The sequence below is a fragment of the Hibiscus syriacus genome, unplaced genomic scaffold, assembly GCF_006381635.1.
Source record: "Hibiscus syriacus cultivar Baekdansim isolate YM2019G1 unplaced genomic scaffold, ASM638163v2 tig00110705_pilon, whole genome shotgun sequence".
Taxonomy (NCBI): domain Eukaryota; kingdom Viridiplantae; phylum Streptophyta; class Magnoliopsida; order Malvales; family Malvaceae; genus Hibiscus; species Hibiscus syriacus.
In genome coordinates this window covers 345,668-359,126 of record NW_024062831.1, presented here as the reverse complement: position 1 = coordinate 359,126, position 13,459 = coordinate 345,668, and the positions used below count along the sequence as shown (strand labels likewise).

At 38.8% G+C, this 13,459-nt stretch overlaps 1 pseudogene; it reads left to right on the top strand.

Moving 5' to 3' along the window:
• Nucleotides 1-4,728, top strand: LOC120138801 (annotated as a pseudogene).
• The last annotated feature ends 8,731 nt before the right edge of the window (nt 4,729-13,459 follow it).

Genomic DNA, 13,459 nt, shown 5'->3' with positions numbered 1-13,459 from the left:
ATGTCGCCTGAGTCGGCCAAAGGAGTTTTCGAATGTGCGATTGGGAATATTGGGATCCCTCTGTACGGTGGAACCTTGGTCGGGACGGTTGTTTATCCAAAGGAAAATCGAGGCACATGCCAGGTCTTTGATGATGCCACCTCCTTCAAATCAAAACCTGGTGGATTCCCCACTTTTCTTCTTGTTAATCGTGGAGGTTTTACTATTTTCCCTTTGATTTTCTAATTTTTCATCATTGACATGGATTTAAATTGCTGCAGTGCTCGCGTTTCTGGTTGCATTGCATTTATCATGATTGCAGACACAGCTGGCATTATTACGGTGGTTGCAGGTGTCGCCGTCATGCGTCAGCACGGCTACATAGCATGCGCTATTGCGGTTTCAGATTTATGCTATAATTATGGTTTCAGATTGGCAAAGGCTCCCGTGGAGATGTAACTATATTGCCAACACTTGTGAAAAATAATAGACAGTATAGAGGTTTGAACCAGAACTTACCCTTACTGCCAGCAATCTGATTCATGATTTACATTCTGTGATGCAAACCATTTTTTATGGATTTAGGGAAGTTGGACAAAAGAGCTGTTCTCAAGGCAATTTGTTCTGGTTTTCAAGAGATGACAGAACCACCAATATGTTTATCTGAAGGTTATTATCCGTTGAACTCAGATTTGCAAGCATTTTCTTCTAATGATCTCCTTTGAAACATTTGAATTATATGGTTTTCACCATTTTATTGCATAATGTGCATGCTATACCCTCCTTTATTTACCGATGAACCAAATGAAAGAGTTAAGTCAGTGTTGTTGAGTGGTAAAATCATTCCAGAAACTTTCCTTTATAAGCTGCAGAATTTTTTCTCACATATCTACTGCACTATATCTGATAAGCTTCGGTGAAGTAATAGTTGTCTCCTGCTCTGCTCGCAAAGTTGTTCCAATGCTATTATGGTTAAACAACAATAAACTTGTATTTCTAGGTACATACTACAATAGAGATGATATTCATTTTTTATTATTAAATGTCTTGAGCAGATATCGAAACTAATGAGTGCCTGGAAAACAGTGGTGGGTGCTGGCAGGACAAGGCTACTAACATTACTGCAGGCAGGGTATGTCAATTTTTTCAGATCAACTATATGTTGTTCAATTCAACCTTTTCAGATGTCCTGTTTTACTTGTAGGATACCTTCCGGGGAAGAGTGTGCGAGTGCCCTATAGTAAATGGTGTGAAGTTTTCTGGAGATGGTTATACGCATTGTGAAGGTAAATATTTTTCCCTACAAAGATGTTATGATCTTGAATTTTTGGATTGAGAGTTCAGCTTGTCGAAGGGAGACAAACCTTTCAGCTGATCGAAAGGAGACTGAAACCACAAGACTGTTAAAAGAGAGACCTAGATCTTTTTTTAGTTTTTTTTTATAATAAATTTCTTAGTTTTTATTATTTCATATCTCCCATTAATCAAGGACTAATCTATATTCTTAAAAGGAAAATAACTCAACTGAAAAAAATAACCAAGAAACCTAGTGAAAGAAACAAAATCACAATCTAATCCTTAAATAGAGAATCAAAGTAACTAATGGTCTTTCCTAAAAAAGATGTGGTCCATAACATTACTCCCTCGTAGCGGGGATGAACTCGGGAAAAGATCCCTTCCATTTCTAATAGCCGGAATCGATACGGATCATATGCCTCCACAAACTTATTCTCATTCAGTAGCACCATTGAATAAATCTATTCAAACTTCTCATCGACATTCAATAATTTCAACATCAACCCAGAAAGCGTAGACCCGTTGAACTTTTTCAATATGAAGTTGAAGGTTTTTTGGACTTGGTATAAAAAAATGAAAAGTTGTTGGTTATGAGTGTGGGAAGGGTTGATGAATAATACTAGGAAGTGAAGTTGGTTGTGATTGTTAGGTTTTTTTGAGAAATATTTAGAAGGGCTTGAGTATTGGAAAAAGAAAATACACTGGTAAGGGCCGCCATGGGTTGGTTTTGTCTAGATGAAGGGTCGGTCTCTTTTGTTGATATTCATCGAACACCTGGGTTGTCTTCGTGTTCTTATTTTCTTGAATTCTTTTCTTTGTACAAAATTCATCTCCCCATTCAGCGTGCCATCGATAAAACATGCTGTCAGTGTGTTGATGTGCTTCTTGAATAGCTTCCTCTGTCAACATCATCGTATCGAGAGTCTAAGCGAGGATCATTGGCTCTGAATACCAAAAGCTACAATCTTAAATTTTTGGATCCATAGTTTAGCTTGTTGAAGGGAGATTGAAACCTCAAGACTCGTCAAAAGAGAGCCCTAAATTTTTTTTAGGATATTTTTTTTAAAAAATATTTACTTAGGTTTTATTATTTCACGTCCTTTGAATAAATCTCTTTACATAAGAGGAAACATATTCATACAAGGGAACTAAATCAATATCTAGGGAAAGAAATAAAATCAGAACCTAAGCCTTAAATAGAATCAAAATTAACTATTGTCCTTTCCTAAAATAGATGTGCTCCGTAGCAAAAGGCATTTAATGTGAAATTGTTGATAGAAATGATTGGTGGTTAATAATATTAACACTTACAAAGATCAATAATAAAAAGATAAATTTGACATTCTACAACTCATTTATGCTGAGTTACTATGCTGCAATCTCTTGTTTTCTAATTAACAGCTTTTGGGGCTTCACATTGTACAATCAACAATGGAGGATGTTGGAGAGAAACACAAGAAGGAAAGACATACTCTGCTTGTTTCGTGAGTACCTATTTGTCTGTTCCTCTCTCTCTCTCTCCCCTGTTCATTTTCATGTTTCTTAGTTGTCTGGTCCTGCAATGGATTCTTCAGGATGATCATTCGCATGGTTGCAAGTGCCCACCTGGATTCAAGGGTGATGGAGTCGACAGCTGTGAAGGTACCGGGATTTCTCTACCGGGTTCTTCTTTTACTAACATCAACATGTTCAACAGTGAAATACACAACTTGTTGAGATTTTTTTTCTGCATTTGTTTGATAGTTCATTTATTATCATGCATTTTGTTTTCCTGATAATCTGTGGAACATGTGAATTTTGATATGCTTAACTGCCATTTCTACTGCTAGAATTGTGTCAACTAGCACATATGCGGTGTGCCTTGTTTGAGTCTGTGAAGAATGATTTTATAGTGGAAAATATTTATAATAGCAAAAATCTGGTTTGCTTCTTCTAAGGTCCTATTCAATGCAGTATTTAGTTTTAAATCACATTCTAAGCATCTAAAGTACTTTTTCGGAATCTGATAAGACCTTAAATCACCCTGAAGGTTGCTGACTCGAATAACTTCTGGTGCTCTATTTAGGAAATGATGAGTGGAGGTGTTGATTAGTGAATAAAATATGAATGCTCTCTATAAACCATCTTATGAAATTTTCTTTTTCAGGAAGCTTTTGACTAAATATGTGCTATATTAAAGTTGCATGAAAGAAGTTTTAAGCTTTGTAGTCATTAAGTATTTTGGTTGGTGAACTGTTTCTTACATTGACTTTCTCCCAGATGTCGATGAGTGCAAGGAGAAACTGGCCTGCCAATGTTCGGGATGCAAATGCAAAAATACATGGGGCAGTTATGAGTGCAGCTGTAGTGGTGGTTCATTGTACATGCGGGAGCATGATACGTGCATCAGTGAGTATCCTTTGCGCCTTCTATGATAACTCAAAAGACATTAGACAGCATGTATGCCAGCAGACTCTTTAGGATGGTTCAAATTGGCTATAATTATTTTCGGTAGACTAACTAAATTAGGTGATTATATATGATTGAAATATGCCTGTTTCGTCAAGCTAATACCTTTCTTCTTCCCATAGATTAGAAAAGTTGAGTGAGTTGGAAACTTGTCACATTTAAATTATGTATTAGTGGTACTAATACCTCATCTAGAAATCTTGGTTCAAACAGTTTGCTACTGGGTAAAAGATGCTTCTTCTTCGAGGTGTTCCCACATCTCGATATGTACTTAGGAAATTGTGGTACCTGATATAAGATTAAGCTGATTGTTCATTGCTGAATTAGGAGAATGGAATATCTTTTGTAAAACATGCAGGTAAGAATGTTAAAACAGAGTCGGGATGGGGCTTCATTTGGTCTACAATTCTTGGATTGATTATTGCTGGAGCAGTAGGGTATGCATTTACAAATTCAGAATCCGGGTAAGATTTTTTCTTGCACTAATTTTTATCTGAATTTCCTATGTATTCTTCCCATAGGTTAGATCAAATCATTATTTTAGTACACATAAAGTCGTAAACTCCATAAATTCAGTCTTTGATTTGCTCAATCTAAACACTCGAGCTTATAGTGTTTGTCCACAACTTTTAAGTCTGTATTAACTCCATCTTCAGTCTAATCAACGGATACAGTCTATCAGAAGTGGTGAACTGAATTTGTGTTTCTTGTTGAAAGTTGATGTTGATGCAGAGATACATGGATTCGAAAATTCGGGCTATAATGGCACAATACATGCCGTTGGATAATCAACCTGATAACAACACTCACCATATGGATATCTAAAAGCAGAAGCAGCTAGCCTGGTGAAGGAAAAGAGGCAGTTCACTAGATTGGGTTCCTTGTCAGTTGTACTATTTGTTTACAGTCGTTTTTTTTATGCACAAAAGTTTAGGTCAGTGGTGGCTCCCTCAATCCAGGGCATACCTAAGACCCAATTGGGATTTACATAGGACTTTACAAATTGCCCACCAAGAGTGACGGTGGTGGAATTCGAACTTGACCTTACAAACTCAAATTTCTGAATCACAACCACCAAGAATGACTTTGGTGGGATTCGAACATTGACGCCAGACAGAATAATGATTATCCTGCAGGCTAGCTCCAACAGATGATTCACAAGAGAAAATTCGCCCAAAAACTAGAGAAAAAAGTCTCTAGGGTTTAATAAAATATTATAAAACCAATAATCCTCAAATCAGTCCACAAGTCGGACTGTTATAGCTAAAAATCGTCTTTATTCGAATTTTGCCAAAAATAGCAAAATCCCGAAAATCACTCTAAATTAAAATTCGAAATAAAATAAGCAATCTCCAAAAAATCCGGCCTAAATCAGATTTAAATTGACTTCCTAATTGACAATCGAAATATTACCATAAATAGTAAAAAATATATAAATTTAGTGATTCGAAGGGGAAAATGGCAGAATTTGAGGTTGAAAAAAAGGCCACATGGAGCGTAGCTCATGTGGAGAGCGTGCGCGTCGAAAAGAACTTTCCGGATTTGGGTCTTATGCGCGATTCTGACACCTGTAGCCAAAGTTATGGTCAAAAGACTGAAACATACTCAAAACGACCCCAATGAGGAACATGTCACAATCAATTCCCGCCTTTGCGCTGATCTGACAACTCATGGTATCTCAGCGCCATCAAGGTGCAATCTGACATCTCAGCATCATCTGTCTCGGATCCCCCTGCATCAGTCACCCCAGGTTGGAAAGAACTCGTCCTTGAGTTCAGAGTAGTGTCATCAGAATCCACAAAACAATGACTCAAGTGCTTCACATTAAAGACATCAGAAGTCTTCAAGTGACTAGGAAGGCGCAACCTGTAAGCATTATCATTGATCTTCTGCACGACCTCACAAGGTCCAATCTTTCGATCCTTAAGTTTATTATACTCACCAACAAGGAAACGATCACGAGTTAATACAACCCAAACAAAATCACCAGCTTTAAAGAGTACCTGACGACGATGATTGTCGACCCGAGCCTTGTACTTGGTATTGCTCTCATGAATGGTCTGTTTCACCTGCTCATGGATACCCCGAAAATACTTTGCCATCTCATCTGCTTTAGGATTGAAACGTCCTATACGCGGAATAGGGGCTAAGTCCAGTACCCCGGATGGGTTCTGACCATAGACAATCTCAAATGGGCTTAAACCTGTGGTTCTATTTTTTGATCTGTTGTAGGCAAATTCTGCCTGAGGCAATGCCAAATCCCACTGCTTCGGCTTCGTTCCTGCCAAACACCTCAAAAGGTTTCCCAAACTTCGGTTCACCACCTCGGTCTGGCCATCCGTCTGGGGGTGGTAGGCGCTATTGAAATTCAACTGCGTTCCCAGTTTCCCCCACAAGCTCTTCCAGAAATGACTGATGAACTTAGTATCACGATCTGAAGTGATGGATCGAGGAACACCATGTAAACGCACAATCTCCTTGAAATAGAGATGGGCAATTCGGTCAGCATCCATAGTCTTTCTGCAAGCTACAAAATGAGCCATCTTGGAAAACCTGTCAACCATGACAAAGATAGAATCTGAGGCCCTTTGGGTGCGGGGTAAGCCTAGTACAACTGTAATCCACGAAACAGATACCCATTATGTAAAACAAAATCATGACGGTGACCCTCAGTTACCTCCTGAAATATCCTTCCAAAGGAAGGATCAGCTGCATACATATATGTGAACGTCTCAGGTACGACGGCTCAGGGCATCTGCGACGCGGTTCAAACTCCCTGCTTGGTGCCTCAGCGTAAAAGTGAATTCTTGCAAGTATGCCACCCACTTGGCATGACGTCTACTCAGCTTGTGTTGGCCATTGATGTACTTCAAGGCCTCATGATCGGTAAACAGAATAAACTCCTTATGTACTAGGTAGTGGCGCCAATGCTTCAGGGACTGAACTATGGCATAGAACTCCAGATCATAAGTGGAATAATTTTTCTTTGATCCCGATAGCTTCTCACTGAAAAAAGCAACCGGACGACCTGCCTGACTCAGAACACCACCAATGCCAACGCCAGATGCATCATAATTTACCTCGAACACTTTGTCAAAATCTGGAAGTGCCAAAACTGGAGCCTCGGTCATCTTCTGCTTGACCAGTTGAAAACTGGTCTCTGCCTCCTCAGACCACTGGAAATCACGCCCCTTGAGGCACTCTGTGATAGGGGCGATCAGAGTACTGAAATTTCTAATGAATCGGCGGTAAAAAGACGCCAAGCCGTGGAAACTTCGGATGTCATGTAAGGTCCTCGGTCTGGGCCACTCCAAGACCGCATCTATCTTTGACTGATCTGTATGAACACCATCAATAGACACAACAAAACCAAGAAAAGTCACAGAAATAGTGAAGAAAGAACACTTCTTTTGATTGACTAACAAGCACTCCATTTTCAGCATCTCAAAAACAGCACGGAGGTGATCTAAGTGTGAAGCCCATGTCGGACTATAAACGAGGATATCATCGAAGTAAACTACGAAAAATTTCCCCATAAAAGGCCGCAAGACCTGATGCATAAATCTCATGAACGTACTGGGCGCATTGGATAGCCCAAAAGGCATGACCATCCACTCATACAATCCTTGTGGCGTTTTAAACGCCGTCTTCCACTCATCTCCAGGTCTTATTCTGATTTGGTGGTAACCGCTCTTAAGGTCAATTTTTGAGAAGACCTTAGAACAAGATAGCTGATCCAACATATCATCTAGGCGGGGAATTGGAAACCGGTACTTCACTGTAATTCTGTTGATCGCTAGGCTGTCAACACACATACGCCAAGAGCCATCTTTCTTTGGCACTAGCAGAGCAGGGACTGCACATGGGCTCATACTCTCTCGGATATAGCCCCTCTTCAACAACTCTTCCACATGTCGCTGCAACTCTTCAGCCTTCTTGGGACTGAGCCGATATGCTGGTCGATTCGGCAAACTTGACCCAGGAACAAGGTCAATTTGATGTTGAATATCCCTCATAGGTGGTAGCCCAGGAGGAAGATCCTCTGGCATCAAGTTAGAGAATTCTGCTAGCAGCCGCTGTACCTCTACTGGTAAATCTGCATCCACGTCTACTGCATTGTTCTCGCAAGGTAGTAAGGCATAGACCACGTCGCCATGCTCAATCTCATCTAAAAACCTGGACATAGAAAGCAGATTAGTATTATGGGTTACTGGGGTAGGAGTGAGTCCTTCCCGCCGGGGTGCCAACACAATCTTTTTTCCCTTGATGCTAAGGGAATATGTATTTTTCCGTCCATCATGAATGACACTGCGATCATACTGCCAAGGTCGACCCAACAATATATGACACGCATCCATAGACACAACATCACACCAGGCATTATCAAAATATTTTCTACCAATTGAAAAAGACACGAGGCATCGCCTATCAACTGTTACCTCACTGCCTTTATTTAGCCATGACAACTTGTACGGCTTAGGATGATGGTCCGTCTTCAACTGCAATTTCTGGACAACCTCCTCGGACACTACATTCTCACAACTGCCGCTGTCAATGATCATTTTGCAGACTTTATCTGCAACTGTGCAGGTCGTGTGGAAAATATTGGTTCTCAACCAATCGTCCCCTGAATCACCCTTGGGGGTAAGTAGACTCTTGCGAACGACCAGAGTCTCATGACCATCTCCATACAGCACATCATCAGTCTCATCATCGTCATACACGGGTTCGCCAATCTCCTCAGTCTCGTCTTCCGCGTTTTCCTTAATCAACAAATTTTTGCCCTTTTGACTAGCATGCTTCCTGCAATCAGTCGCTCTATGCCCTTATTCACCACAACGAAAACATCTAATAGTAGGGTTAGAATTACCTTGCGGGCGTGAATCCTGAGCAGGACGTGAATCCTGAGGGCGAACTGGTCGACTGTTGTGATCGCTCCTGATCACTGGTCTCATATTTTGTTGTTTTTCAACAGCAAGTGCACGCTGGTATGCTTCCGAAACACTCCACAATGAATGAAGGCTGAGGACATCTTGCAAGGGCTGGCGTAAACCCCCCAAATACCGCGCCACCATCTGCTCCTCCGTCTCAGATAAATCGTTCCGGGCGACCAATTGGTAAAACTCCTCCGTGTAATCATCGACTGATCGCGCGCCCTGCCTCAACGCATGAAGTCGCTGAAATAAGGTTTGCGTGTAGTCGAAGGGAAGGAAGTGACCCTTCATCTTCTTCTTCATCTTCTCCCAATCAGTGATCTTGGCCTTGCCCTGTCTTTCTCGTGAACGTCGCAACTGTTCCCACCACGCAGATGCTCTGCCCTTGAGTTTGATGGCGACCAGTTTCACTTTCACACGATCGGGGACTTCCTTATATTCAAAAATACGCTCCAGTTCATTAATCCAATCCACGAATCCCTCGGCCTGTAACGTACCCGAAAACTCAGGGAGATCGACCCGAAAGCCGAGGTCTCCATGACGCTCCTCCCGAACACGGTGCTCCCGGAATCCTGCGCGATTGTGATATGGGTTTTCGAAAGTGGAATTGGTATCGTGATCAGAGGCCTCACGATCCTCGAAATCCTGCGCCGCTAGGCGCTGGGTTAATTCTGCGACTTGCCTTTGCAAATCCGCAATCATCACATCCTGAACTCTGCGATCACGACGTTGGGCTTCCTCATTCGGAACCTGCTCACGACGACCACGACCACGACCTCCAGCCATTGAAACTGGTGAAATTTCCCAGGAAGATGTTGAAGCTCTGACACCAACTGACGCCAGACAGAATAATGATTATCCTGCATGCTAGCTCCAACAGATGATTCACAAGAGAAAATTCGCCCAAAAACTAGAGAAAAAAGTCTCTAGGGTTTAATAAAATATTATAAAGCCAATAATCCTCAAATCAGTCCACAAGTCGGACTGTTATAGCCAAAAATCGTCTTTATTCGAATTTTGCCAAAAATAGCAAAATCCCGAAAATCACTCTAAATTAAAATTCGAAATAAAATAAGCAATCTCCAAAAAATCCGGCCTAAATCGGATTTAAATTGACTTTCTAATTGACAATCGAAATATTACCATAAATAGTAAAAAATATATAAATTTAGTGATTCGGAGGGGAAAATGGCAGAATTTGAGGTTGAAAAAAGGCCACATGGAGCGTAGCTCAAGTGGAGAGCGTGCGCGTCGAAAAGAGTTTTTCGGATTGGGGTCTTATGCGCGATTCTGACACCTTTAGCCAAAGTTATGGCCAAAAGACTGAAACATACTCAAAACGACCCCAATGAGGAACATGTCACAATCAATTCCCGCCTTTACGCTGATCTGTCAACTCATGGTATCTCAGCGCCATCAAGGTGCAATCTGACATCTCAGCATCATCTGTCTCGGATCCCCTGCATCAAACATGCCGTTTGGTTAACTACTACTCTGCTTAAATCCAGTTGGTGAAGGAGTTGCAGGGTATTTGCACGAACATGATATAAATACATGAACGAAACGATTATCACATGAAGAAATGAATAGATAAAGACTAGTCTTGCATATTCCATGCTGTTGGATTTGGGTATTTATGAACTCAGAACATGTTGCTTAAAAATTAAAGAATGGGAACTCAAGGACTGCTCATGCATGCACGTACGTACGTAAGTATGCATTCTACGAACTGCATGCTTAGTAGAGGTATAATTAAGAATTTATTTGAATAAAAAAGGTTTAATTAAAAACAAATGTTGTTTCTAACAATTTAAAACTGTGTAAAACAATACAACAAGGATAAAATCAGCATGATTATAAAAAAGATTACTATAAATATAAGTACAATAAGTAAAAGGCAGAGGTGCATAATTTATATTGCGAAGATAGATGTTATTTTTCAATATTATATATTTCATTGTATTTATAATAATTTAACATAATTTTAAATTTTTTAATGATTTTTGGTTTTTGATTGTTTTAATGAATGTTTTAAATATTATATAAGATTTTAAAAAATTATAAAAACTATTTAATCATAGTTTGACATATGCTAAAGGAAAAAAAGTTAATGGTAGGTTAACGGTAGGATCTAAGAGAAATTTGATCCCCGATAGTTTGGTTTTGCTAACGGTAGGTTAACATTTTGGATCGAAATATTTACTTTTCCATATATATAAGGATTAAAATGTATATTTTTTCCTGTAGTAGAATGATTAAAATGAATTTTTTATGTAGCAGAAGGACTTCTCATAGATTTTAACCATTTTAAGCTTAATCTGGGTTAAACTTATTTATCTAATAAAATTGAATTTAATTGTCATGCTCAATTTAAAATTGGGTTATTTCGTAAATAAGATTAACGTAGTCATAGAAAAGGCAGTAGTGATTCCGATTACATAGCAAACATACTTTATATGTTCTTAAATCTTTGACCCAAAGCCAAAAGTGTAAAGCAATCTTGAGCCAAAGCCGGAATTACGACGTTCCGCTTTATTCTTCGTCGCAACGAACAAGTCATGTTTTGTTCCAAACAATGCTTTTATTTTAATACAAAAGTGAACACATTTTGTAGGTTAATTAACCGGATCGTTAAGGTTTAACGATTTTGGTTAACTAAATCGTTAAAAATATTGGTTAACAGTTACGATTACGGTTATAAATATGCCTTGTAAAGCTAAATGAAAAGTCAGTTTTATTTCAAGAATACATAATGCCTTGAAAATGTTCGGATCCCGCTTGAAAACGTGTCGTAAGTCAGATGACGTCTCATACTTCAAAATCAGCTTCAATAAAAAAAATTGGGCCTTGGAAAAAAAGTAAGACAAACAAGAATAAGATATTACAATCTTGTCACGAAAGATGATTGGTGATAAGAGGTGATTAGTTGTCAGAGACGGTTAGAAAATATAGTGTCAAAAAAGTAATTTATTTAAAAGTTTAGCGACAAAAATAATACATCCCTAAATTTAATTTCTAAAACGACGTCAATTTAGGCATCAAAATAACCACATCAAAATGATTGGTTCGACCGACCACAACAACTATTAGTCAAGTCATCATCTCGTTATTACCTTAACAACGAAGTGATATAATTGAATGTAAAATTAAAATTTAATGTTATAATTAAAATTAATAGTATAAACGAGCCGACGGACAAAATTCAATGATAGCCCGTGATGTTTAACTTTTTATTAATTATTCATAATTATCATATCCAAGTCTTTTGAATTGAATTAGATTTTTCTATACATGGCTGGGCTGACTGCTTCTTTATTTATTTTTCTATTTTCTTTATTATCAACTATTGATATTAAAATGTTACTTTTTCTCTTAAATCTAATGGATCAGTCCGTCGTAAGTTAGCAAGCAACTCTCTGAGTTTCCGTGCAGTGGGTAATCTGTCATCTTGACGCTTTGCTGATACTTTGCTTAGTGACTTACGTTTCCTCAAACTGCAAGCCAATCCTCAGCTTGGGCTTGGCTTTCCCCGTTCTTGAGCCATACCACCAAAAAGCAAAGTCAAAGAGAAAAGATTCCCGTATATTATATAATAGGATTATGATAATGAGTTTGATGAGCAAAGGGAAATGGGTTTAAGAAATGAAAACAAGAGCATGGACGAAGTATCAGTTGTTCTAACAAGATTTGGGGACGAACAGAGCACATTGCTGGACCAGTTCGAGAGGCTTTCCCTCGAGATACAGCTCAATCAAGCCATATTGGCTCGGAGCCTATCGGAGACAAGCGTGTCTGGAAGGTCGCGGTTCTGCTCACAGTTTCAAGCTCCGCCGCCAGCGGTGGCTGCGAAGGGGCGGAGAGGGCGTCGTGGGTCTGGTTTCAACAGGGTCCTGAAGAAGTTGCTGAAACCAATTCTTGGTAGAAAAGGGAATGGTGAGAAGAAACCAGTGGCTGACCCTAAAAATCCATTGTCTTGGAAAGCCTTTAGCAGATCTCTACGGTTCTGATGATTTTTCTTTTTTTTGAAAAACTGTTGTTTTTATTACAGAAATCATATGTTATATAGTTCCTTAAGAAATCATATATTCCTGTATTGTTTTACTGATAATTTGCTGTACGAACTTGGAGCTCTGAATTAAAATTTTCCAAGTTTGATTCTAGCTTGTTTAAATATAGTTTTTAAGGTTTTGAATTTCTTCCTCTTTGGTTACAGCCCAGTTATTTTCACATTTGATTAATTGGTCACGTAACAAATATCTCACATCATCATTTTTGATAACATGACACGCCTTTTATAATCATTTCGAATGACATGATATATATCACATCATTAATTAAGTACGTGTTCAAATATCACGTCAACAATTTATGTTGACTATTAGTTAACTAATGTTTTCCATCCAATCTATGCGACTAAAAATTCAAATGTTGGGACTAAAATACTACCCAAAAAAAGGATGGGGGCACAAGTGAATACTTGCCCAAACGTTTGGGGCTAATTTTATGATTATGCTTTTATTATTTATGTTTAATTAACTAAATCTTTTAGGTGTTAAAGTTAAATCGTTGAATTGTTCCAAAAGATTATTTCTCAAATTTAAAATTCGTATAGTTAATACATTATTTATTCTTCAACTCCAATCACTTGTACAAATCTATCTATTTGTCAGCCCTTTAATTCAACAACTTTAGGCTCCGAATGAAATAATAATAATAATAACAACAACAAAACCCTATTCTCATATGCAATGAGATAAGGGGAATAGGATAGTAGGCTGCCTCTAACAACAGGTTGAGAGCAG